Source organism: Falco peregrinus, chromosome 4, assembly GCF_023634155.1.
Source record: "Falco peregrinus isolate bFalPer1 chromosome 4, bFalPer1.pri, whole genome shotgun sequence".
In the NCBI taxonomy this organism is placed as follows: domain Eukaryota; kingdom Metazoa; phylum Chordata; class Aves; order Falconiformes; family Falconidae; genus Falco; species Falco peregrinus.
This window is the reverse complement of record NC_073724.1, coordinates 9,098,458-9,125,667: the sequence shown is the minus strand read 5'-3', so window position 1 is coordinate 9,125,667 and position 27,210 is coordinate 9,098,458. Positions and strand designations below refer to the sequence as shown.

The following is a 27,210-nucleotide window of genomic DNA, read 5'->3' as shown; positions in this document are numbered from 1 at the left end:
ATCCACTAGCATGCACTTAAGAAGATCCAAGATCCCACAGAAGACAGGTGCTTGAAACAGACCTTCCCCATCTCCCCCCAAAAAGACTAAAAAGACAATCACTGGGCAGCAGCCTTTCCACCCAAGGTAGAGGACACTCCAGCCCAGCCCCCCCCCCGCCCCCCCCCCCCCCCCCCCGAGGACTTGTGCGACTCCTCCCAGCCCGCGCCCTGCGCGGGGAGCCGGGCAGGCGGCACAAACTCGGGGCAGCCCCCGCAAGGGACCCCGCTGCCCCCTGAGGGGGTGGGGGGGGTGGGGAGGGGGGTGCGGGCATCACTCCCCACTGCACATTGCACCGGAGCGGGGGCAGACCACCCGGCAGGTAGGCGCACCCCCGCGGCGGTCGCCCGGGAGCCGCGGGCAGCGTAGGGGGAGTATCGCCGGGCATCGCCGAGCATCAGCGGGCACCGCCGGGCATAGCCCCGCATTGCCGGGCATCGCTGAGCATCACCGGGCATCGCCGGGCATGGTCCAGCATTGCTGAGCATCACCGGGCATCGCCGGGCATAGTCCAGCATTGCCGGGCATCGCTGAGCATCACCGGGCATCGCCGGGCATCACCGGGCATCGCCGGGCATCGTTCAGCATTGCTGAGCATCACCGGGCATAGCCCAGCATCGCCGGGCATCGCCGAGCATCACCGGGCACCGCCGGGCATCGTCCAGCATTGCCGGGCATCGTCCAGCATCACCGGGCATTGCCTGGCATCGCCCATCATCACCGAGCATTGCCGGGCACCGCCGGGCATCATCCAGCACTACCGGGCAGAGCCCAGCATCACCGGGCACCACCGAGAATCTCCCAGCAGCGCCCAGCCGCAGCCCGGCGCCCCCCCCCCCCACCTCCCCCGGCGCCCCCCCGGCGGCCGCCCCGCCCCGCCCCGGCGGCTCCCGCGACGCGCAAGTTGCGAGGCGGCGGACGGGCGCGGAGCCGCCTCTCCCGCAGCGCGGCGGGCAGCGGGGTTTGCCCGGCCGGCGGGTGCCCCCGCCCCGCCCCGCCCCGCCCCTGCGCGCTGGGCGGGGGCAGCGGCGGCGGCGGCGGCAGCGGAGGGAACCGCTGCGCTCCCCGCGCTGCGCGGCCAGCGCCTGCCGCGGTGCGGATGCGTGCGGAGGAGTCCTCGTGGAAGCAGCTCCCGACGTTTCCAAAAAAAAAACCCAAAAAACCCAAACCACCAAACCCAAACAAACCACCCACTTGGATAATTCAAACGGTAAATCTCGCTAACTTCTCATTACCTTGCTTGCTGTGTGCTTATATATGTGGGTATTTGTGGCTTATCTGGCTTCATTTCGTCATCGTTTGGTTTTCGTTAATTAGCTTCTCTCGTGCTGCCGGAGAACTTGAAATATCAGGGGGTGAACAGTGCAGGACTCTGTTTCGGCTTCATCCTAAAGTTGGGCTGAGGAATGAAAACCTTCCTACTTCACACCACCCTTGCAAATATGTTTCCTTCTTTTATTAACCTGAACGTAGGTGAGATTTCATGTAGCAGCATCCCTGTGAATTTCCTTAGTTTAATTTTTGCTGATGCTATCTGACACGGCATCCATGTGTGTGCTACACACACGCAGTCCCGTGTGCTGATTGTGACTTGGCTTGACTTTGTACGCTGGCATTCGCATCTGAAAATCCAAGCAGGCTTTGAATGTCTTTAGTTTATGATGCTAACGAGTGAACTGTCTCCTGTTTTCACCTTTAATTCAACTTGGGGATCCTGCCGAGGCAAGGTCACCCTAACCAAATCGAGTGGTATTTCTCAGCCCTGTAATTGTTTGGTTTATGTTTAAGTGATAGAAACATGCTACGGTTTTTACAGTTTGCAAATTTGTATAGCTTCTTAATCCAGCAGGCTTTTGAGAGGCTACTGATTTTATAAAGTCACTGTATTATTTGGATGCTTTAAGAGACTGGGCAACCACAGGCTTTCTGCATATTATGAAAACCAGCTTGGGAAGTTGCTTTATTTGATATCGTCATTTCATAGACATTTATGCTCTCTACTATTAGCTATTCTTCTTCGTGTATTAACCCAGCAGACATTTACCTGAGGAAAATAAAAATGAGAGGTCAGTTAAGAAAAAAATATCAGTGTATGCATGGGGAAAAGACTGCCTTATTCTCATAAAAAAGAAAACAGGAGTATCTGTTGCATAGCTGGTAAAAATGACTGATCGGAACTTTGCTGTGAAATAGGAGGTAAACTTGCAAGTTTAACTCCAGAAAAACTTAGCTTTAGGGTAGACCCTGTTGCTCTTCATAGATTTTATTCCTTTCCTTTCTGAGCAGTCAGTCATGTATTGACCTACCAACCTGTGCCTCGATGTGCACGTACCCCTCCCCAGGCACACACGCCGAGCCAATAGATCGTGTCCGAGAACAGGACTTGTGCTTCTGGCTTCTGAGCCACAGAGGACTACCAACAGTGGTGGGGAAAGGAAAAAGACGAGAGTTACAACATTTACTTCTGGGGATGTATTTTAGGGACCTTAGCTTGGAGACCGGTCTCAGTAGTTAAAGAGAGATGGGATGCCGTGACCCTTCAAAGTGTGCTTTGCTCTAAACTGCTGCTTGCTGTGATTACATCTCTATTTGAATTTGTCTTCCAGAAACTTAGGTTCGTCCACCATTTATCTTGCTAGTGTTGAAAACAGCATAGATATGCATTTGTGGGTTATTGCTAGTCTGCTAAATATTAAGATCTGTTGACCCAAGAGACAAAAATTTTGCTTAGGGGCTAAAAAAAGAATCTTTGTTCACGAACATACAAACTGTGTGCAGCGTCAGCACACAGCTAACTTTCTGCAGCGTTGCATTGAACGGGGATGTGGAAGCAGGGGGTATTGTTTCTCCTGCGTGTAGGACGTGAGTGGTTAAGTGACTGGTCAGCAGCGCTGCTCAAAGCATTAGTAACTCCGGGGAGTATTCCTTTCTGAGCACTGGAAAAGGTACAGACAGCAGTTACCTCTGCGCCTGGTTGGTTTAAGTTACTGTAAGCACGCTGCTCTTGGTACCTCTGCCTCTTCCCCATTGCTATTCACAGGCATGACAATGCCTTCTTTGGTGTGATTTCTGCCAAGTCCAGGTTTCTGCCAAGCCTGTCGTTAATATCTGAAAGTTTCTTCATTTTGATTATGGAGACTGAAAGCACTTGGAGTGTCAAAAGAGGGGAAAAAGCTAATCAACTCCAAGCCACTATGAAATGTTAACATAATAATTAAAATAGTCTTCTAGGTAAGTCAGAAATTCTGCTTTCTTAAGAAGGGTATAATCAAACCTCTGTTGGTTTTGTCTTTTTCCAAGAAATTTTGGGCTCTACAGCTCTCCCTGCCTTCAGTGAAACCTGCAAATAAGCAAGTTTCCTTGCATATTTCCTTGCAGAATTCTTCCTCCTCCTTCCTTCCTTCCTTCCCCACTGCGAGCTCTAAATTACCTGGTTTTCCACCCAGGCAGCAAAAGAAAGGGCTAACAGAATACACTCAGGCAGGAGGCTCTCGCTGCCTGTGGAACCTGGCGTTTCAATACTGCGATTCCTCTTGAGCTGGGCTTACAGACAAAAAGGGCTCACGCTGCGTGTGACATCTCTCAGGTGCTCGCAGCCTTTTGTGCCAATTCCACATTTCAGGATGACATACCACTATTTTACTGTTTTAGAGGGCATAGGTGATTAAAAGTCAGGTATTATTAATAACTTACTGATGCACTGCTGTTAGAAGGTAAAACTGAAGTTATTGGATCTGAAAGAGTAACACCTTTTTGCCCCCGTTTCCTTGAAGTTTATTAATCGGGAAAAGCCTCATATACTGCCAAATTTGGTGGCTTGCCCTTAGTACTAGCCCTTCATCCAGGAACAGAAGGAAAAAAAGGATAGCTTCAAATTGAGAGAGAAGCTGACTGTAAGACACCTTTAACTTGAAATCAGGGTTTATACCTTTGTCTTTTAAATGACTAATCTGTACCTGTGGGTGTCCATTTAACCTGTGGGATAACTTTAGAAACTTCTGGAGGCGATTTGTACTATAGGATCTTAAGTGCTTAACTTAATATAGGTACACGATAAAATGCATTTTCAGTATTTGATGGGTTGTATCTCTTGGCTTTGGATGTTTTGGGGGTTTTTTATTGTTTGGTGTGTGGTTTGTTTTGGGGAGTTTTTTTACTGTTACATTCTTGCCTGAAGGGTTTCTCTGTAATTTATGATTACAAACAAAGGTTACCGACTCTCTAATTCAAGCTTCAACTATTATGGTATTTTCATACAAATGCTCATTTACTTTGTCATAGCATTAGCAAGAAGGATCAGTCAATGTGATCCATTATTCTGCAGCTACTGTGTGAAGAAGCGATTCTATCAAAAATCTGTCCCCTGGTTATGTTTTTTTGCAAACTAATTATATATATCAGACACAATGTTGCCCTCTACTACTACATTATGTTTCCACATGTAATAAAGTTGGAGAAGTTTCAATGCAAGAACAAAATGAAGTATTTTTTCAATTGACATGTGATGCCCATGATGGGAAGTTGCACAAGGCACTTGCTCCTGGCAGAGGAGCAAGTCCTTCAGTGTATACACTTCACAATTTAATTTAAAAAACGGGGCATATGTCATAAAATGTTGGGAATGTGTATTATATATATTGAATTTCAAGTGTTACTTTCACGATGGTTCATCTGACAAATTAGTGATGGAGTAAGAGATGGGAATTGATGGTCATTTCCTTCGTATGCTCATGACCTCAGTTCTCTTGCAGCTCCTGGAGGAAGAAAAGCACATGGGAGCGCAGTAAACTATGCAGACCTGGCCATCCCAAGAACTGACTAAACATTTTTGGGCTTCCCTTGCATACAGTAGAAGAGTGTCACAATGTCACTTGGGAGGCTTACTTGGAAATGCAAGAGTTGTGAAACTGGGTTTGACTCTTACAGCTGTACCTGTACCAGCTAGTTTCAAATATCAAACAGGCGTTGCTCTACCATGAAGCATCATCAGCTGAGCACCACAAAAAGCCTGTTCTAAGGACTCTCACATCACTAGCTTCATTGAAAAATGAGAGGGTTTCTATAAATCACTAGCTGTGATATCGTCTCTTGAAAGACTGCAGCAGCATACCGCCAAGCAGCCTCGTTGAATACGTTTAAGCATTGTTTTTTCTTGCCAAAATGCAAGCTGAGTTTTGAAAGTTTTGAGTGGTCAGCAGCCCTGAATTGAAGACAGGGCTTATCAAAGTGAAAAAATGGCCACCTAAATTCCATTTTTTCATTATTTTTCACTAGAAAAATCTTGGGCCTAATGCATAGCACTTTGTAAGAAACCATCACTCCACTATGTTAAATGACAGTGTTACTTTTTCAGGCTCTGACTGAACTGGGTTTTTGTTGATGGTGCAAAATAGAAAAGTTTGATGGCAAAACCATCTGAAAAAGAATCAGCAAGTCAGCTGGCCCAAGTGCAAACACAGCAGTTATGCCTTTGGTGCTAACCAGTAAAAAGTCATTCTTTGCCACAGGGAATACTGGATTGCACAGATGCCTTATTAGCAGGACTGTCGCTATGAGGTGCAAAGAGAGGCTAAGGTGATCTAGCTACTTGTCTATGTAAATATGTGTATGCGCTTACTTGTGTATGTACACAAACAGACATACCAATTTCATGGAGGCCAAATATAAAAACCCACACGAATGAACAAAAAATGAAGGAACGCTGGGAATGTGACTTGCTGGAGAAAGAGGAAAGGAGAGCAAAACCAAAAACTAGAGACCCACAGAAAGGTCTGATCCATTATGGACAGAGTTGGCGGGGACTAGAACTGGCTTGCCTAACCCAGAAAAGGTACTGCTTGTACCGTAACGAGAGATGATGAGAACGTGGAGGATGTTTTATGATAACACAAAACCAGTGATTCCTCCAATAGGTACTTCGTACCTATTGAAGCGTAGTTGCATTTAGCAGCTTCTCCTGACTTGAGGAGAACTTCTGAACGCTGCTGTTATAAGTCACAATCAAAAATATGATGATTTAAGGAAAAATTGACCTTCAGAATACAATTTATGAGTGTTTGATTACTATACCTGTAATAGTGTAGTTATGTCTTCAATAACAATTATGGGTAAACAGGCACAGCTTTGTGCTGAATTATAGAAGTTTATTTTACTCAAGTTTCATTCCCTTTCCCTATAGTAACACTTCCTTCCTAGAGCTGTCTGTAGCTGGTTCCTACAGCAGCTGAACGAGGAGAGTAGAACTGGCTTGGGTCTTTTTGTGGACAGGAATGCTAGATGTTCTCTGCTTATTGCTTCTTACCTGACAGAGGACGTGGTGCTCAGTGCATCACTCTTAAGGTCAGCAGCATGGCGTGACTTCAGCATCACATTGCACCTTCCCTCCTCCCTCCTTCTCCCAGTCGCACCGTTTTTCTCACCTCACAGCAGCTGGGTTTCAGGCAGACCATACTCTCCTGAGCTGAGTCTCCTGGACCAGCTCATCTCCAGACCATGCTCATCCTCAGCTGAGTCTCCTGGTCTTTTGACTTCCTGGGTTGCTGCTGATTGCACTCACATGAAAGCACTGGCGCTGCCCTGACTGAGAAACTTTCTGTGTGGGCAGCAACAATCATCGTGGCTGTTGTTTTTCCCTGAATCCACAAGCCAGTGTGCCTAATGCTTATTTAGGGCTGCTGCAATATTTGAAAAACAAGCACTTCCCAGTTGTAAGTGCAGATTTCTTTATATCCTAACCACATTTGGTAGTCTCTAGATGCATAGATTTGAGCCGTAATTGGATTTTTTTGCTGAAGAAGAATGATCCTTCTTCTGGAAGAAAGGAAACATATTCCTGTCCTTTTACCTAGCATAAATGCTGTTGATTTTAGAGCGCTAAATCTATTCAGTTTATTTGTACTAAGCATAAGATCATCTATGAAGTTAATCATGGAAAAAAAGTAGCTATCAGTACTTGTTCTCTTATCCTTAGCTCTGCTGAATTATGAAAGATCAGTGTAGCTTGGACAAACCGCCGTTGTAGGCAGTGATGGAGCCCACGGAGTACGAGTTCCCCAGCTGACTGTGGTGGCTGTGACACACTGACTCACTGGTGAGAAGGCGGTGCTCTGAAACCGAGAGAGAGACAACAGAAATGGAGAGGTCTGTTAGCAAAAAATTATCTTTGGGAGAGATTTCAGGCCACGGTTTATTGGTATCTTAACCACTAGAGGATGTAGGCAAAGTTGGGCCACATCTGTATGGTTTACAGATGTAGCCCAGCCAGTTATCACAGTATTTTCCTCCAGCTGGTGTTACTACAGGACAAACTTCTAACATTGCCACAGACAGAAAGCAATAAATGTGGCTTGGGTGAAAATACTAGGAGTAATGTGTACCACTCTCTGGACAACTTTATTCAGAAAACAGATTTTAATAATGCAGTGTAACAACTGCTGTGAAGTTGTGAGGCTTGCACCACTTGTGATTGTCCAGGAGACCCTCCTGAGTATCATGTAATGTTTTAATTAATAGTTTAATAAGAATTAGCATTTCATTATTTGTTAACAGTTTAGCTGAGGGAATAACTTGTACACTCGGTAAGCATGCAGGTGAGAAAAGGTTGAGAAGGAATGCAAACGGGTTGAACAACTGAGTATTTAAAGCTGTTTTACGTAACGTAGCTGAATAGAACAAGTATCAAGGATACCCTTGGGCAGGAACAACGAGGAGTGCAAATATAACAGCAGAAATGACTGACTGGGCAGAGATGTACATCCCAATCCATGTCAGCGATATCACAGGGCTGATTCATGCTCGGATGATGTAACCGTCAGATCCTTTTTGAAAAACTGCTGCATGGTCATCCACATCCTGAACCCGGGTATGTGGGGAACGGAGAGCAGGGCTGCTCTGCAAGGGCAGACGTGCTGGCAGTGGAGGTGACCCCAGCGCAGGCACTGCCTCACCCCGGGGACACAGCCAAGCGCGGGCAGGCAGAGCCAAGTGCTGGTACATGGCACCCATCGACAGCCCCAGCACAGGGAGGGGATGAACGATGAACCAGGGCCTGGGGCCACCCCAGGGAGCAGCCAGGAGCAATTGACGTTATTTAATGACATAGAAAAAAAATCCAAATGTACCAGACAAAACAAGCAAATAATATAATTATGCACTCAAGAAAACAGGGAAGTCAAACTTTAGAAGTCTAATAGCTTTTTTGTATCTGTAAAAGATGCATTTAAGGCTGTTGATTTCTTTCCTAGGGAAATGACTTCCATTCTGTCCTGTCTAACGCTTGTATCTACATAAACAATCTTCTATATTGGGTTTGCCCAACATAATGGCATCATTACCATCTCTTCTGCACAAAGAAATTTTGCATTAGGGTTATAAATTAAGCTCATTCTCACTCTGCCTTTTACTGAAGGCTTTTAATTTTTTGTTTCCAGCCAACCCTTACTGTTCTCAAGGACTGTACTGCAGGTCTTATTATGAAATTACCTGAAGACTGACAGTTGCCAGTGGCGAAAAGGGCCCCTGCTGTTTTGGAAAAGCTGAAATGCATCCTGCTCTTCATCTAGACCAAAAGCCTTGGGTGGCTGTGGGGTTTGAGTGTTTTTTGCTTTTTGCTATTTGGTTGGTATTTTTTGTTTTTAATGAATATTTTAGGTTGTTTATACCTGGAATAAGCAACTGTTCTCTATTAATAATGAGGATCTATGGGTATGTCTACATTCACTTCCCTGATTTGCTGTTAAGTCCCTGCCTCCCGATCACCCAGACTGTATCGATGTTAGTTTCTGATTGAAACCTGTCGTGGAGCAAACCAACCAGTTTCCTTCAAGGCAGAAGTGTGGATTTAGCTGTAACTTGCTGAGGAGACCATTTCATATAAGCGCAATAGCTGAGAGCATACCCAGCCTGGGAGCTTTCTGTCCTACATAGCATTTTCTGGCATGCTCCCAGCAGATCTTCTGCCCTTGAGGGCTCACAAGCCCTCATGCCATGTCCAAGGACATACAATTTATCTCCCCCTTGGTATCATGCTGTCAAACTACCATTCCACTGGGTCAACCCTCACGTCAATTCCAGTATTTTAAACCATAAAACCTCCAAAAAACAGCAATAATGTCTTTCAGCTACAGGGACCTGTGTTAGATGCCACGCAGTGTGGGCATGGCTGTTTGCGCAGCTCTAAATGGAGGTAACATGAATATTGTGGGCAAGGGAGCAGGGCTCTCTCACCCATAGAGACATCGTTTCTGTTTGCTTTAGAGATACTTGGTTCAGGCTTAAGCCTTTTTGTTTGCATTTCAGATTCTGACAATGGTTTCTCCTTGGGGAAAGCAGATAAGGCTCCCTTCAGGCCAGGGTGAGCCAGTTTCCGCTGGACAGACAGACAAAATGGAAGAGCAAGATGAGCAGCCTAGGATGGCTCCATTCGTTTTTGGCACAAGTGTGCTTTGAACTATCTGTGAACACAAATTTGACCTAGGAAAGACCTATATTTGGATACAGCTACTAAGGCAAGACAAGTAAAGAGGGCTTAGGTGTGGAGCCTGCTCATGGCTATCTGGACTGGCACCCAGTGCCTGAAAGTGGTGGGCTATCCAGATCCCCAAGTAACAGCAAAGAACAGGGGTTTTCCAAATGCTGACAGTGATCTAGAAAACTACTGCTCTTTGGTGAAGCACTTGCATGGTCCTGTGGTGAGCAAGAGTCTGAGCTGCGTATATATGATATCGTGACATTATCGGAATTCTCAGTCCACTGTAGCCACCTAAAAGCCAAGTGTGTCATCTGCAGTTAGATATGTGATCTTTAATCAGCGGCAGCAGCTCTGGGTGTATATCTTCTTTTTAAGATGACCTATTAAGCTGTCATCTGTAGCTACTTGACCTATAATAGAAAACGCCATCAGGAAAAACAAGCACTAAAATGGAAAATAGCTTTACTTGCTTTCATTAACATTCATCTGACACTCCGAAAGGCTGCAGCTGGGCCAACACAAACACGCGTGGAGTGCAAGTTCACCATGATGCTACGCCCTGATTACCTCTTTCTAGCACATTTATGTTTTTTCTCTCAATTCTCAGGTAACAAGTCAAGTCTGCTGTGCCATAGCCCCACGCTTGATCTTGTCCTGAAGTTATTTATTGGCTCTCCTGGCAGTTTGTTAGACCGATGGCACTCGTTTCTTGTTATATATAGCTACGTATAAGAAATAAGCAGAGCACGTTTAGTCATTTTAGTTATTTCGAACTACTAGAACAAAGAAAAGGAGTGCATAGTTGGACTCAAACTTCACCTGTTTTTCAGTATTCAGAAGCTAAATTCACAAAAGATACCAGAAAAGTGTGAAAAATATTAATTAGGAAAACCAGACATCAGATTTACAGTGAGATTCTTTGGGGATTTTTAGACATTATCCTTCATAAGCAGCTGCTGGCTCAGTGGTGCACATCATTGGTTATGGGAAAGATTTCTGTCTAAAACATGACGTTTAATTTCAGAAAAGTAGTCATTAATTTTGAACTTGAAAAGTCTGTAAAGCATGTCAATCATTAATGACAACTAACAAAAATTCTGAATGTAGCAATAACTTCATCTTTAAAAAAGAAAAGAGGATAAATGCATCTTGCACATTTTCAGGGCTATATAATACAGCACTCTGCTGTGAACGGTACTTCTGAATATTTAAACACAGTTTCCTCCTTGGGTACTGGTGGGGAAAGAGGAGGAAGCATAAGGAAAATGCTAGGTTGTGAAGCCAAAGAGGAGGGGAGGAAAGAAGAGTGGGGGGAGCTGTCTCTCGCAAAGGCAGCCCCCAGACTACAGTGACTAGGTTCTTGTTTAGGTGCAAAATGTGAAATGCACGTTGACATTTAAAAAACTGGGGAAAATCCCCCAACGTTAACCAAGGAATGCTGAACCAAAGAGTAGAACTACGTCGTTTTGAAAACACATTCTGCCTTCAGCATCCAAATGTTTCTTGTCTTGTGCTCTGAAGAGCTAACGTTGATGAACTGTAACTGATGGAGCTGGGGAAATAACGTTTGTGGTGAACTGTATATCCACTGAAACGATGCTATTGAAAGTGGAAAAATTATTTGTGAATACACCCAAATAGTTTTTCCAGAACAAACTTTGACAAAACATTATTGAGCACAGAGACCTTCTTTTCTTTTTTTTTCTTTTTTTTTTTTTTACAGTTTTGATAAAGCAGTAAAGAAAAATAATTGCAACAGGACAGCAGTATTTCCGTTTCCCTAATAGCTGAGTAATTAGAAAGCACTTTCTAGATGCAACATCTTGCTCTTCGGGGGTTTCTCATCTTGCAGTGGTTTTAACGTCACAAAGGACCATGCCCTCTGGCTCTCCTGCTCCTCCTGCATGCTACAGGCTGTTCTTAAACAGGCTCGGAGCCACACAACAGCAGCCAGACTGCTGGAACAAGCCGCTTGGAGCACTGTTCTTGCAGGTATAAGTGACCTGGTGCAAAGCACTTGTTTTCTCCATTGAAGAAGAGGGCCTGAAATGGGCTTTGGTTAGTAGCTGTGAGGGGAGATTAGGAAGAAACCAGCACCCTGTGTTGCAAGGTGTGCGGGCACCCACCCTTGGAACTGCTTTACTCATCCCCAGCGCAGGCAGAGCTGACCTCTGCTGGAATAAAAGTGTATTAAAAAAAAAAAAAAAAAAAAAAAAGCCAAAAAAAAACCCCCAAGGGATTTGATTTACATCCAGATGGAGTGAGGAACACATTTTTGGCAAACTCCCCTGTTCTTTTCAATACCTGTTTGCAGAAAATCCCGTTAAATTCTTCTTTCTCAAGACCTATTTGTGAAGGCTAGGTGATGCAACACGTGGAAAACGATACACCAGGAGCAGGGTGTCTGGGTGGCATCCATGTGAACCGCTTGCAAGAATGGGCTGTATCTGCTGGATTTGGACATGTCTTGAGGCAAGGTCAGAGAAGGAGGAGAACGGGTGCTCATTCTCTTTGGGAAATGCTTTCCGCTGCAGACACACAGAGATGCTTCTCTTCCTTAAAGGACTCGTGGTCTCCACTACTGCAGTATCCCCTGCTTTTTGCTGAATGTCCCACCATAGTCTGTATGGTGGAAAGGTGGCCGTTCCCTTCGTTTCATTGATTGATTGAAAGAGGCAGACCCCTGCCTATGGACAAAGCCAGGGATGATATGCTGGGTCAGGGAGTTTGCTTCTCATCTTTCCACATAACGCAGCAATGATGCTGACTGACTTCTCAAGTGCATGGTGAGGATAAACTGGTGACTGTCTGCACAGTTACCAGGATGGTTGCAACACACACATCAGCTTGTAACAGTCAAAGGGAACCTTGTCTAGTGGTTTAGAAATTGCTCGTCTCTGTCTCCATCAGAAATTTCACGAGAAAAAGCTTTGTATGAAATACTGGAAAAGCAGATTTGGCCAAAACTTATCTGGCATAAAAACTGAATTAAAATGGATTTTAAATGCAGTAGGATGAGAAAGCAAATAAAATTTCTCTGACCTGGATGCATCTGTTTGCTGAAATCTGGCTTCCAGCATGTATCAGAGAGGTATGTAACCAAGAAAGAGAGGGGACAGTACACACATCTTTTCTTATAAACCTGTGAGGCACCTTGGTGGAAGTGGCACAGGAATCTAGAGTGAAATTTAAAGCAGAAGCACAGAACCTAAGTTAAAGGCAGACCGACAGAGGGATGTGTTGAAAATACAAGTAGGACAACACCGTTTACACAGGAAGGAGCACTTGTAAACACCAGCAGCTGCTTTAATTCATCAGAGCTTACTGTGGTTACAAACGCAATTCTAACTTTTCTTCTGCAAATTCTTTCCATAAAAGCAGTACTTACTCTAGGTGTGACCAACTTGGTTGTTCCCTTAACTGTTATTGAGAGAAATGTTTTTGCAGTGCCATAATTTTGTGATGCCTTTCCTGCATACCTAATGTGTTGTACACCTATGACTAAATGATTTTTACTTTCTCATTTTTTATTGAGACAATATTGTGTGGGCTTCTTTGGCAGTAACCTGACACAAAGCTTTGTGTGTTGAGCCCAAACACATTTACCTTCTGGAAGCTCTTTCATTTAATCTAGAGGAGCATAGCTTATTTGAAGAATGATAAAATTCCAAGGTCAGCCTGAAAATTAAGCCATTTATATAAAAAAGGTTTGCTCTTGTACAGATGTAGGTATGAGTCACTGACCTGAGAACTCAAAGCATTGCAGGGATATTAATATAAAAATCAAGATTTTAATAAATTGAAGTAATTGAAGAAGGCAGGAAATAAAAAGACTTGTTTGTCTTGACTGAAAAAGTAAGCTTTTTTTCTGTGGTAATAAGAACAGATCATACCCCTCGTGTTCCCTGTTACAAATCTGGACCAACACCTGTCAACCAAGTGCTGTCACTGGAGGTTCTGCCCTTTAAAGAGTTGTAGGAATTGAGGAGAGTTAAGGATCAAGAAGTATTGCTCTAGCTTTTGGTAAGAAAGACTTTGGCACCCCGTCTCCTTTATTCAGACTCTCCTCTTTCTGCCTGTAACAGTTGCCAGCTCTGAAAGAGCTGAGCTGCAATAAATATAAGAAATATCCTGGGGGTGTAGGGGTGGAGAGACCCTGTGGGCAGAAGCGTTCTTCTCAGACCACAGCTACCTCCCAGCCAGGGACGAGAAGGTAGTTTTGATTGAGAGCAGAGAGGGGGAAAGAAGGGGAGAAAAATACCTTCCTTCCTTCCTTGGCATCTTCACCTCCTTTGAAAACCTGTCCTAAAAGTAAGAATCTGTTTTTTCTTCTGTCTCTGTAGTAAACTACAGGAACCTGTTCTTACCCCTCTTGCTTGGTGCCTTTGTGGGGGAGCAGTGTCACACCCAGCTTTCAGGCAAGAGCATCATCGCCAGCATCTACAGGGGAGCAGCTCATACACTGCAATAAACTGGCTTAGAGTCAATTCAATTTAGATCAAAGTGATGATAATGTGCTAAAGGAAGGCACTAAAGAGGTAATTCAGAAGAAGTTTCTGCCTTCTGAAAGGTTACCCAGCTAGCTACTCATATGCTTTTTGTTTGTTTGCTGTTTAGATTCCAAGTTACTTCTAAGTACTCAGTACCCAGACCTGATGGTTTTTGTGTGCTTGTCTGTTTTTTACCCAGTTTTATCTATGTGATTGGAGCCACCCATGGGAGGTAGAAGAAGGGTCCCTATCAGAAGGAAGGAGCTACAGCAACAAATAAATTGAAAAGATAAAAATACTCCTAGTGCCATCTCTGCTTTGCAGATGCTCCACTGTGCCAAGGAGGAGGCTGTACCACACAGCCTGTGGCACTGGGCTGTGCGTGTGAACAGAACAGCAAAAACTTGTTCAAACAGGCTGTTCTGCTGTTAACTTGCTGCCTTCCAGGCACAGGCACAAGCCACTGCCACCCCTTTATGCTCGGTGCTGACTACGACACTGCTTGCGAGCGAGTTCTGAAGGCAGGAGGCTTGTCTTGGAGAGCAAGGCTTGGCCCACGCCGCCTGACAGGCTGCCTCTCCTCCTTGCACCACGCTGGGGAAACCAGGCTACGGAGGGAGGGAGGGAAGCTGCTGCTACCTCCGGCCTCGTGCGGGCTGTGAGGGATCTGCTGGTCCTGGGGTTTCCTCCCCTGCCTGGTTCCATTAAGTGGTGGGCAGTCGCCTTGCCCTGGAGAACGCGCCCCGTGCCGGCATCGGGGAGTGGGCTGCGGGGTGGCTCTTCCTGAGCAAGAAGGCAGGAGCTGGGCTGGACTCTGGGACTGGAGCTGGGAAACACGACAATCATTGCTGAGCTGCAGCAAACGTTAACGGGTTGCAAAAGTTCAGCAAGCCTGAACTAGGCATTTGGGTAAGAGTAGTGTTCAAAATGTAAATATACATATTAAGTATGACCTGAAAGAGGCGGCTAAATCAAAATGCAACAGAATAAACACAGATGATAAGGAAGAGATGGACTAATTACAGGCAAGAGACTGCAATAGAACTTTGGTTATACCATCTACCTGTTTCTCCCTCATACCATTCTAGCACTTTATTAGACCTTTCTGAACCACCCAACATACCGTCAGGTCAGCCTTAACAGAGCACTAGCTGGGGATAAGATACCGTGATTAAAACTCATGGAGACTATAGCAGAATAGATCAAATTATCTAAGTAGTTAATTGTCATAATTTGAAATTACTTATCTTTTATGCAGTCAGAATCATAATCTAGGCCGTTAGCGACTACTTCGGAGTATTTCTGGCCATAGTTTATGAATGCTGAAAGGGTATTGATTGGACGATGGTACGATGAATGTAAATTTTCATATGAAAAAATGAAAGGTAGCAAGCCATTTGTGTAAACAAGTTTGTAATACTGAGTCTTGCAGTGGGATATACATAAAAGTCACTTCAAAAGTGATGGTGTGTGATGGTCAGTGCTGGGATAATCTGATCTGCCAAAGTACAATCAGAAACAGCGCAAGCAGGAATCACAGAGCTGGCTTTAGAAAGGACTAAGGATGGAGATCCCATGAAAGAGCTTCCCACCCTGCAGGGAGCCCCTTGGCTCTTGGAGATGCTGCTGGCCCGTGGCTCAGAGGGTTTGGCTTTAACTCCCCCCTCTGCCTAAGCGTGTGACCTTGGCCTCACCGTTTAGTCTCCCTGTGTCTGACTTTCCCGACTCGTAAGGCAAGGTGGGGAGCATTCCCCTGTTTAACAAAGAGCTAGGAAGAAAAGTGCATGGAAGAATAAGAGGTACTTGAAGTCTGCAAGGAGAGGCCACGCGTAAATTGCTCAGATCTTCCTGCCATGAGGTTCCCTGCAGCTCCGGGTTGGGGGTTACTCGTTCTGTTATCTTGGAATGGGAACATGCAAAATACCTACAGGTAAGTCTTAAGCAGGGCATGCAGTTTTGGAGGTCTCCATGTAGGAGATGTGCCTGCCTATGATTTTATCTGTAGCCGGCCATAAATTTAAAGGAATTAGCAAGCGGTGGCTGGGTCTTGCAGCCCTTCCCTCCCAGCAAGGTGACAGAAGGCTCTCACAGCTGGTTCTGCAGACCTTTGCAAGACCTTTCCATCTTCCCTGCATACAGCAATGTCAACTGATCATTGATTTTCAATACCACTTTTCATCACTGAAATGTTGATACTTTAATTAATCAGGAGGACCCACACGGGTTGGAATTAAAAAATTAGGAGTACTTATATCACAGAGCTTAGTACAGCGACTCCCAGGCAGTCATCAGTGAAACTTTTGAAGCATGCTTTCCTGTAGTTCTTGTTCTTATGAAAGTTTTCAGTCCCTCTGTTCCCTCATACAGATTTTCTAATGTCTAATAATAAGTTGAACACACACTGTGACTTTTCCATTAACAGGAGTTTGCCTTGTGTCTATTTGGCAGCATGTTTTCATCAAACGTATAGGGACTCTTGATCTCTCTGCAAGTTTAGTTAAAACCAGGCAAGGACTTCAAAAGGAACTCATGGGGACTGATAGACAGCATGATCTTGTAAGCATCATTTCCCAAGGAAACAGGATTAAAAGACTAGCAGCTGGCTGTGTGGTAGGCTAATTCAAACCTTCCTTTTCTGTCAGTTAAAAAAAAAAAAAAGTGAGAACATATATTTTTTTAACAATGTTTATTAGCAGAGTTTCAGTCACAGGGAAATCAACTCCCCAAATATTTTTTTTTTCCATTAATAGGGTCTTGAAGGCAGTTTTATGTCCTTGTATAACTAAAAGAAATTACTTTTTTTAAGTGCCCTTTTTTTACTAATTACTGGTGATCTGCTTTGTCAGGGATTTCCACTGCACAGTGTCTCCTTTGAAATAATTGCAAAATCATTATCTTTTTAGGGTTGTTTTAAGCAACATGACAGAAACCTTCCACAGCCCGTTTTCCTGCCGGAATTTTTATCCTTCTTGATTATCGGCTGTGTTCCCATGACAATTCCTGTGCTCACGCATCCCAGAATTAGCTCCTAACACGTTCCAGCCTGATGGTACATCAAGCCCACTCAGTGCTCTGGAAACTACATGTACGCAATAGGCTCAGAATCTGTGGGGAAAGTAATTTGGGTATTAAGACTATGTGATTGAAAGATGGGAGAAGGGATGGACAGAAGAGAGTGGAGAAAGGAAAAGATACTTAGGATTATTCTTTTTTTTAAACTTTTTTTTTTTAATTTAAATGCCTCACGTCTGTAGGGTAACATCTCTACAGTTAGTATATACTGTTGATGAAATGGAACACTAGCTTGAAAATGACTTATCAGTTTATCTTCAGAGTCAACTGATAAGGCGAGCAGCTCTGTATTTTGAGTTACCTTTCCTGCAGCTTTCCTGCACTGCACCCCCAGTTTCCCTGGAAGCTCCCTGTCTCCATGAGGTGCCTGTGTGTCATTCCCACTTTCAATGCTGCTGCATAGCTGGGTGCATTCCAGCTGCAGAACTCCGTACCTTTCTCAAGATTGCAACAGTCATCTTAGTCAAAACCTGAGCAAATCCTAGTAGAGATCTACTCAAAAGAAACCCCTCTGTGCTCAGTTCTAGCTGCGAGAATAGTGCCAGACCTGATGGTATAGATCCAACAGAGCCACTAGCTGAGAAGGGAGCATCCAAATACCCCACTACTGCTGGCTAAGTCAAGGTCCATCCACATAAAGGGCTCCCAGCAAGTGCTGGTTTGGCTCCAAATTGCACTGGTCATTTGCTAGGAAGACCACCTTCATGCTCCCATGTTTTGTGGCCAGCACGGATGTTTCTTAGCCAAGGTGCAATGAATTCCAGGCAGGGCTCCTGACAGACCTTCATGGAGAGCCAGCACTGTTAGCAGGACGTGTCCAACTCTAATAAAACTACCCAGAGAGCTGCTAGATAACTTCCTTCTGCCATTAGTTGAAGTTCACAGTTGAAAGCCATTCTGAGGCTTACCAGACATTTTTGCCCCCCTTTACTTGGAGAAATAAAGCTCTTCTAACATGTCTCCATCTCAGAACAGCCTACCATCTCACCATCTGTCACAATGGCATTTTCCATTGTTTTCTTCTCCCTCTCTGTGCTTCTTATACATATGCAAGGTGTGCCCTCTAGTATTCTGCAAACAGCACAGCAGTGTTCAGCAGTGACAAATGCACCTTGGGACAATTGCATTTATGGAATATCAATAAGACTCCTTCCTCCCAGCTAACCACCTTTTCCCAGTCAGTATGACGGTACCACAAGGGTTAAAAACCCAAGCTTATTATAATGCAAGCACAGTTACCAAGATAGCATGTATAGGAGAAAATGCAATTGAGATAGTAGTTTGCTTCACAGTTTGAACGATGCTCTGAGCTTTCAGCTACCTTTACCTTTTATATTACCCAAAGTATGGTATTTAAAGATGCATACATATTTTAAGATATCCAGTTTGCATTAATCACAGTCTCAGCATTATTAATGATTTGATTTCAGAAAAGTTATTGCAAAATTCTATTTTTGCTATGCAATTTGTGCAGGCCTTCACATGGTCTAAAACTAGATTTAAAGATAATACATTCAAAGGCAAGAGCATCTCTCTGAGGGGTCACTGATAAAAGCAAGATTGACCCCTCATCCTGACAGAACCTCTGCAAGAATCCTTCCAACAGACACATCGCTGCTTATTGTGCCAGCAGCTGTTGCCAGTTCCTTGGGGCAAACCTCCTGATGGGATCTGGTCCTCACCGTGAAGATGGCCAGCAGCTGCACAGGGAGGTGATTACTTTTTTCTCTGCCTCCCACCAGTTTCCCAATAGCCCTTTGACCAATTCAGAACCCTACGGGTACCCTTCAAGTCCCTGTGCCTGTGCTGCCACCAGGCTGAGCCCAGGAGGACACCGGAGGAGGGGGATTCCAGGATTTTTAGCGTTGCTATGGAGATGAAAATTAGCACAATAACTATTATGTTCTCTTTCAAAGCTTCCCAGTCTCTGGTTTTAACTCATTCCCCTGTTCCATCACCACTTCAGTTCTGTCCCAGGAGCATCCCGGCACATCTGACAGATTTCTGGCTTGGGAACTGGAAGGGGAATGGCAGAACACGTTGGAACCTGAAGTCTGGCCAGGAACCAGAAAAGGGGAAGGAAGAAGTGAGAGAAGATCTTATAGAAAGAGGAGAGAATTAAAATAAAATTTAAAAATAAAATAAAATAAAACAAAATAATAAAATAAAATAAGTTATAAGAGTATAAGAGGCAGGGACATGGAAAACCCAGCTTTTGGAGATGGCACAGAGGCACAGAAACAGAACTGGAGAATATTTTGGTACCGTATGGTTATGCTCTACCCTTCCTTAATGAAGCTGCGTCCCTCAGGGAGAGCGATGCACAGGCTGTACACCGCTCAGCAGCGAATACCCAGGCTGTCATCTTCCCTCCTGTTTGCAACAGCCCCTCCCTTTTCTTCAGCACCGAGAGGAAAAGCAAAGCTTCTGGGAAGCAAATACAACATCACACTTTCTTGTGAGGGGCAAAGCAAAAGTTGGAATGAATTTGGGAAGTTTAAATACGTTTTTCCACCTCCACGTTGCTACATGCAATTAGGTGGTTGTGCTGTTTCTGATGGGCTTTATGATCCAGTGCCCTAAAGCTCGCACTGCTTATGGGCACGTTGTTGTTGACATGAGTTCAATACCCTGTCGCCAAATCACCCATGCTGTAAGCATAGTGCCTTGGCCTTCTGCAGAAACACTGGACAAGCATTAAAAAGGGGTAACAAAGATTCAGTTGAGCTTGTAGGTAAAAAATAGGAGGACAAGGCTTTTCTGATCTGCGAGGCTTCACAATTAACCACGGGTGCTAGAGGCTGTCTAAAATGTCTCCGAACATATCTTTCCCCTGCTAATAACATTGTGTCTTGCTATCACAGCCATTGTGCAAAACCCAGCAAACGAGCCTTCCTCCGCCACCTCTGGTGCAGCAGCCAGCACCACCTCTGCTCTTTCAGTCTTCCAAACACCTGTTCCTCTGCAGCCACCAAAAGTACAGCCCAACTTTTATTTTGCCTGGCTAGCAAAAGGCACCATAAACCGGTCAATAAGCTGAGGCTAAGATGTGCCCCCCAGGAGAGCGGCAGGATGCCTGGCCCTGCCTGGCCACCCCGGCCAGGGAGCAGGGCTGCAGCGCAGGGAACGTGGGCTGCAAAAAGGGCTTCAAACGCAGCTGGGGGCTAGTCAGGCTTGTGCCGTTGTTATGTATCCTCATCCCGCATCACGTCCTTTCCTACAAATGAATACTGATTTTCTGAGCCCAGAAGGCCAGCTATTGGAACTTCATCTGGTGCAGGCAGAGCTCACCTAAACTACCTTTTAGATTTTCTCTTCCTTGGTCCAAAATGACATAGCAGGTGGCTGTGGTGTGCCACCCGGCTGTGCAATGGTACACTCAGACAGCAGCATCCCCACAGTGATGATGCTGGGGATCTCGCTGCGCCACCTTCCTACCCTGCTGGCTGACCACTACTTGAAAACAGGCATCATTTGCAAAAGACACATTAACAATACAGCAGATCCCTTTGAGGTTTTGCTGCTCTCCAGCCCCCACCTTCCCACAGCTTTTTATGCAATTTATAACCAAGCTTTGAAGGGAGGGGAAAAAAACACAGCAATTTGCCTGCAGCCACACGATGGGAGGGAGCAACACGAGAGTAACTTGCGGTGTGGTGCTGTGGTGCCAGAGATGCACTGCTGCGCAGATCAAAAAGGCTACCAAGGAATGACCAATTTTGGCTATTAGTTGCTGTGCAAAAAATTTCAAATAAAACCATATTGTCTCATCACCTGTCCTTGTAGGCGAGCCTTCAAGAGAGGGAAATGAATGTGTTCCCTTCGACAGTTTAAAGAGGAGGGACAGTCTTCACTCATTTGTTGAACTTATAAAGCATATTTCATGGCAGCTTGGGAAAGTCCAAAAGCAGAATCATGTTTAGCAGGGCTCTCAGTCCAACTATAATTCCACCCTCACCATCTCATTTCCATCCCCCTTCCCTCCTCCAGCCTTGCGAAGGAAAATAGCTTCAGACTAAAAGCCCTATAAAACTGTTACTTCTGAAGGTTTATCCTCTTGTCTTTCTGATGAAGAGCTACAATTATTTTTTTTTTGCAGCATAGGTAAGGAAACATCATTCTGAGAAAACGTGAAACCAGACGTGAAACACAGACATAAAACCTGCTCTTTCAAGCTCAGAAAGTTAAGGACGAGATCATTCCAAATCAACCCTTTTATTTAATATTTCTCCAGTCAACAAAAAATCTGACTATCATCTAACATGGTTATTATTAAAAGGTTATCTCAGTAGCAAATAATCACTTTAAACTTGAAACTCAGATGCACTGTAGAATGGCCAAAGTCTGAAAACATGTAAATCACGGGGATGGGTGAGTATGCCGCTAATTACCCCATTCCCTGAAAATCTTGTTTCTTTTTATGAAATATAATAAATAAAATTAGGAGAAATAATTATGATCTTCTAAGTAACGGGAACTGGACAAGCAGCAGTGTGTGATTCTTGCTCACATGCCAAAAGCATGGCATAGGAAAACGTCGCTGTGGAGTTCCAAAATCACAGTCAAGAGACTTGCTCAGCCGTCGCTTACTTGGGGAAGAGCCTTACCTGCTTAACCCACTAGCGGTGCAGAAATTTTGATCCAAACCCATCACTGTTCTTACCACGTTCCCCTGTTACACTTTCGAAAGAAGAGCCAATGAAATCCTTTACTTTTGTGAACTGTAAAGAAAGACAAAAGATTACCAAGAGATCTTTTTTAGCTATTGTGCCCTAACCTTTCTGAATTTCTGTGAAACTTTGTGTTTACAGTGATTTACTCAACTTTATCCCTGGACTTTTACGTACCGCACATAAAATATGATTTTTAGAGTGCATACTCATGTTTCTATTCAGGGGTCACTTCGTACATAAAACACTTGTATGAATGCCTAAATTATTTCAGCTCTCAATCACACTGAAAGCCAATGCAGCCCGAATACCCAAACTACAAAGACGGGTTTGGAAAATGCTATGTTAGGCTGGGGTCATACTCTCTTAAATTTGGATATTCACATCTCTGAGAGACGTTTGGTTTTGCAAGGATGATTAATTTCATTTTCCCTCTAACATCATGAATGGTACTAACCACTCTGTCTAATTTTGTTCAGTGATGATATTAGTTAGTTTCATGGCGCAAATAAAATTTAGCCTGACGTCTCAAGAGCCTGAGCATCATCTCTGTTAACAAAGCCTTATTACAAGATTTCTTTAATGCTTTTTTTAAGCCTGAACACAATATAGGCAGTGTCAAGGTACAGGGAACTTCTGCATCATTACTGAGGGCCAGTGCAGACCGGTCGCTATGTCATGAAACAGCTCAAATTGATCACAGTGATGGTCTGGTAGATGCAAAGCTCAGAGTCTTTGACTCTGAACTATCCCTGAATGACAAACAGTAGAACTTCTCAGGGTACTCCATCCTGCCCACACCAACTTTATCCTATAGGAAACATGCTACTGCCTTGGTCTCTGGTAGGAATGCCGCCTGATGGTTATTGAAAATGTCTAAGGGGATGGAGAAAACAAAACTTAAGGCTCAGCAGTTTTAGTCTGAGTCTTGAACAGACAGGGTGATGCCACACTGTCCAGCGGAGGGCTGCTAGATGGTGCCAACTGCTTTCCCTCTTCCAAGGAGTGCACTTAGCAAAAACAAGTTAAGCGTTTTGTACTTAATGGCAGGTGGGGCATAAAGTATCGCTGGGGTCTCTTCATTGTCGTGTAAAAACCACAAACAGGTGCTGTGCTTTGATTGCAGTGATTCTCGAGCCCATTTTCACTTTCCCTTGCGCTTGCCTTTTAAGCTTTGATCACAAGGCTGTACCGCTAAAGGCACCTGAGCAGCAGATTGCTAGGCAACAGATGCTGCAAAGGACAGCACCTGAGTGGCAAGGGACCTTGCCCTGCTCCAAGGTCCCCCTGAAAAAATCTTCAAGGCAAAACCAGCTCGGTGTTACGAAGGCAGGCAGGTGAAGCCAGAAATTGCTTTGAAAGGAGGTGTTAAAAATAAACAGCAATAGGAAAAAGGGGCAATTCAAGCAAATGAGAGAGAAACATGATGGGAGGCAACACAAGGCAACGTGCAATGAGGAGTCGCTACTAAAAGCATGGGAGCAGGTAGAAAATATGAGGGAAAAAGTAGCAAAACACAGATACAAGGCAGATTTGAAAACTTGTGCAACAGCATAAATATATATATATAAAAGCTTAATTTATTGTCATCCTTGTAAAAGTTTATTTATTGCTAAAATTCTGTTTAGCGTTCATTTTATATCAAAAATTATGTCTACCACGAGGAAACCCATATTACTGTTGTGTTTTTCTTCTGAATTGCCAAAGAGAGTACTTTACATCATTTCTACTTGGCCCATAAATGTCATCCGTGGAGTAAATAGAAAAGTTTCATTTGATCACAATTTAGGAGACATTGAAGAAGCTACATAAATCTTTATAGAACACAAATCAGTACTTCACCCAGAATATAACTTGGAAGACAACGTATAAATGCAAAATGGTACATACTCAGCAATGCTCAGTAAGCAAAGGGAAGGTTGCATCTGTCTAATGAGAGTTTCCTTCAGGATAAAGAAAACAAGCTGCTAAAGAAACCTGACCTGGAAGCTGTGAAGCATAGTGCAGTACCACATGTAGGAAATGTGTTTCCCTCGTTCCAATCCTTAATTGCTATTTTAAATGTGCAAATAGGCTTGCCCAGTAGGATGAACAGCGGCAACAAAACCCAAACCAACAGAAAGTACTGAGCAGCAAAGCAAGCTGAGTGTTCAGAGATGAAGGAGTGCCAACCTGCAGTGAAAATCAGACTTTGCCAAGGATATTAAAAAAAACGCGGGGGGTGGGGGGAATGGAGTTGCTATACAGGAAAATAGGATAGAGATTAAAGATAATCTAGGTACAGCCAAAAACTAAGTAAATACTCGGCCTTGTTTCAATCAGCGGAGACAATGTTGAGCATGGAACAAAAGGCAGAACGGCTAAAGGTTAGGGAAATTGCTAAGGAGCTTATTTGGTCTTTTGAGACCAAATAATCATCACTGCAGAATTCTGAAAGAACAAGATGCAAAATAGCAGGTATTTTCAATAATTCTGCTAGGTCAATCTGTTCTTAAATGACTACTGTTGCAAAAAGGTTGCTGAAAGACTGAGCTTGCCAAAATAACAGCCAAGATGAGGACAGGGATTCTGTCTACAAACATATTGTTGAAGTAAAAACAAGAAAGGGGAAAATAATATTTTAGCTAAAGGGTAATGTCGACATGAGAATAAACACATCACAAAGTTAGAAAAACATTTCTAACCTTCAGTGCAATGAGGTTGGAGAACAATCTTCCAACAAGAGTAACTGGCACAGAACTAGTTAGAAATGGAGGTGGATCAGTTTGGAAAACTGATTTAGTGATACATTCGCCTGAGGCAGGTAAAAAATTGACCATGCCCAGTCCTTTTTTCTATAGATTTCTTTATAATCAAGTCTCTGTGATTCCTCCATGGTTGACTAGAGAGTATTCCAGCATTCAGTAATAATCCTTTGCCTTCTTACGCCTTGCAGTTAGCTTAACTATCACCCACTTTGCGTACCTCTCACTGCAGCAACAAACAGGGTACCTGTACTCCCTAGCAAGGCAAAAGTGTTTTGTTGGACGTGCTGACACGGCGCAGACTTTTCTAGTTCTGCCAACTGTTCCTTGAGCTGGGGAAGGAAATGGAACAGTTGAGCCCTGTCTGCTGTAACCGTGGTTGAAATCCCTCGATGGCTCACCCACTGCTCATCTCACCCGTGCCGCCCAGGTGAGAGGCACATTTAAGGAAAAGCAACCAAGTATCTCCTCTCAATCCATTGAGACTTTTAACAGAGTATACACAAGGTTTGTCAAAGCTAAAACAAGCTACTGACAGTGTAGAAATGTGAGAATAGAAAGGAAGGCACAAGCCTTTTCACGTAATTACCTTTATTCTTTTCAAGTTAGGAGTACATGGGATACTCCTTCCATGGGTTTAACCAGACCAATACATGGGATGCTCCCTCCACAGGTTTGACCAAACCCAAGTACATGTTTTGTTCGTGAACTCTTCAGCCAGCTTTTTGCCACAGACAAATCTCCTTGGTAAATCCCTTTTCAATTTGCTTCAGCGTACCCAGTTAAAATATCTGACTTGTTTCACAAGTATACTCTAAGGTTTCTTATTAAAAAAGTCTTGCAATAGTCTAAGAGAAAAAGGATTATGCAAAAAAAGGATAACATTAACTGTTCTATTTTTGGAAAACAGGAGCACAGTGCCAATTAGACTGCAGAAGTCTGAAGGCAAAATTCCCCGTCCCCTACCAGACAAGGTCACTGGACATGTTGACACAACATTTTAATGCACATTACCCATTTAAAATAATTATTTTGCACGCCAAGTCACATCTTTACCTTCTAAGTTCATTTTTACTGTGCAATGGATGGCTTGAAATCCAATTTAATTCATTTTTTGTAATGCAGTTTTCTTCCATGTCTACTATTTTCAGTGCATATTACATCTTCACTACTTCTGAATGTAACTTAAGTAGCAATTGCAAACAGATCTATCATAAATTTCAATCCAGTAATTTCTCCTTTTAGTCAACCCTAACTTCCCTCATTCCTGAAAGCACAAAAAAATCTGTAGAGCAAATAGGCATTTCAGTTGTACTCTGTATCCCAATCAATGAACAAAGACAATTCATAGCTAACCTGTATTTATTTATTCCTAAAACCAATTCCTTTTTCTATTGAATCTTCTTAATGTATTTTGCCTTTATAACAATTGATGTATAGTTATGCAATTTAATTTAATGACAGACTTTTTTTTCAAAGCCGGAAATGAAATTTGCTAGTATCTTTCTTCTCGTCCTCAAAACATCAGTTTGAGGTATTTGAAGCACCTCGACAAGCCAGAGTTAAAGAGGGAAATGAGGACTGGGGATTGTGTGAAGCCCAGGACAGTTCACTCCTCTTCTTCCCCAGCTGAAGCATGGAAGGGGTCCGGTGGGATGCCAGGACATCGTTACTCTTAAATCCCATGTGGAGGAGGGCCTGGGGACTGGGTTTAGGGCATTCTTTTGTTTGTTTGTTTGTTTTTGCAATCTCCATATGAAGTTTTTCCTGCTTATGCAACACTAGATCTATCAAAAGAAAAAATATTTAACTTCAAGAGGAAAAGTCTTTTCTTTATCTTCTATAAACCAAACCAGGCCAGTCTACCTTTAAATCCGGCTACTGCACAGACACCAAACTTCACAGACACTTCTATTACAGCTGCTTTTTCTGCACTTAGGTTTCACAGAAGGAACAGGCTGTTTATCAACAGGTTTTTCACGTTGCCTTTGAAGGGGCTCTGGACCCGACTATCCCATTCCAAACAGATGGGGCTCCATCACAGTGAAACCTTCAGGTGAGGTTGGCAGTGCGTTCTGCTTCCACATCAATGCTAGTGCTGCCTGCAAAGTGGCCGTAAAAGCAGCAGGCAGGAACTTTATAAGTTGTTGTCTGTCAGTTCTTTCCATGTATACATTATTTGCAAGTTAAATTTGTTTTGTTTTCCCCAGTCTGCCAGTTCTACAAACTCAAGCTGACAATCAAGCGAAGTTCTTCTCATGCATAATTACCTTTAACGAAGGATCCTCTGGCCAAATTGATTCACTGACACTTGAGCATTTTGTCTCCTGTCAGCATTCTTTGCACAGCCAGTGCAGATTAGAACCTAACAAACAATGCAGATATACAAGAAAATGTTGAACTTGGTTTACTGTCAGCACATTTCCTCTGCTGGGCTTGCATACCAAAGAAAATAGTTAAAACAGCAGCTCTGAAGGCAAGCTAGTAGCTGTGACTTCAAATACACATAAATAACATACGAGTAGGCGGTAATTTTACATCGGAGTGGGAGATGTTAGATGAAGTCTCTTCTCAGTGCAGTTTTTGAAGTACCTGGGACTGAGTGCTGCTGTCTTTCACATGTATTTCACTCTGCCCTTTGCTGTGCATTTGTAGCACCTTCACTTTATCCAACCCCAAGAAAGAAATTTCCAGGACCATTAAGTTTTCAGAGCTTGGGAAGAGGT

The 27,210-nt window shown here is 43.8% G+C and overlaps 1 protein-coding gene across 3 annotated transcripts in view; it reads left to right on the top strand.

Moving 5' to 3' along the window:
- The first annotated feature begins 995 nt into the window (after positions 1–995).
- Positions 996–27,210, top strand: part of HTR1F (5-hydroxytryptamine receptor 1F) — a 118,535-nt gene continuing 92,320 nt past the window's right edge. For all 3 annotated transcript variants that reach the window (XM_027784676.2, XM_027784675.2, XM_055802724.1), the window contains exon 1: positions 996–1,249. The gene's annotated coding sequence lies outside the window, so the exon portion shown is untranslated. The remainder of the gene's footprint in view (positions 1,250–27,210) is intronic.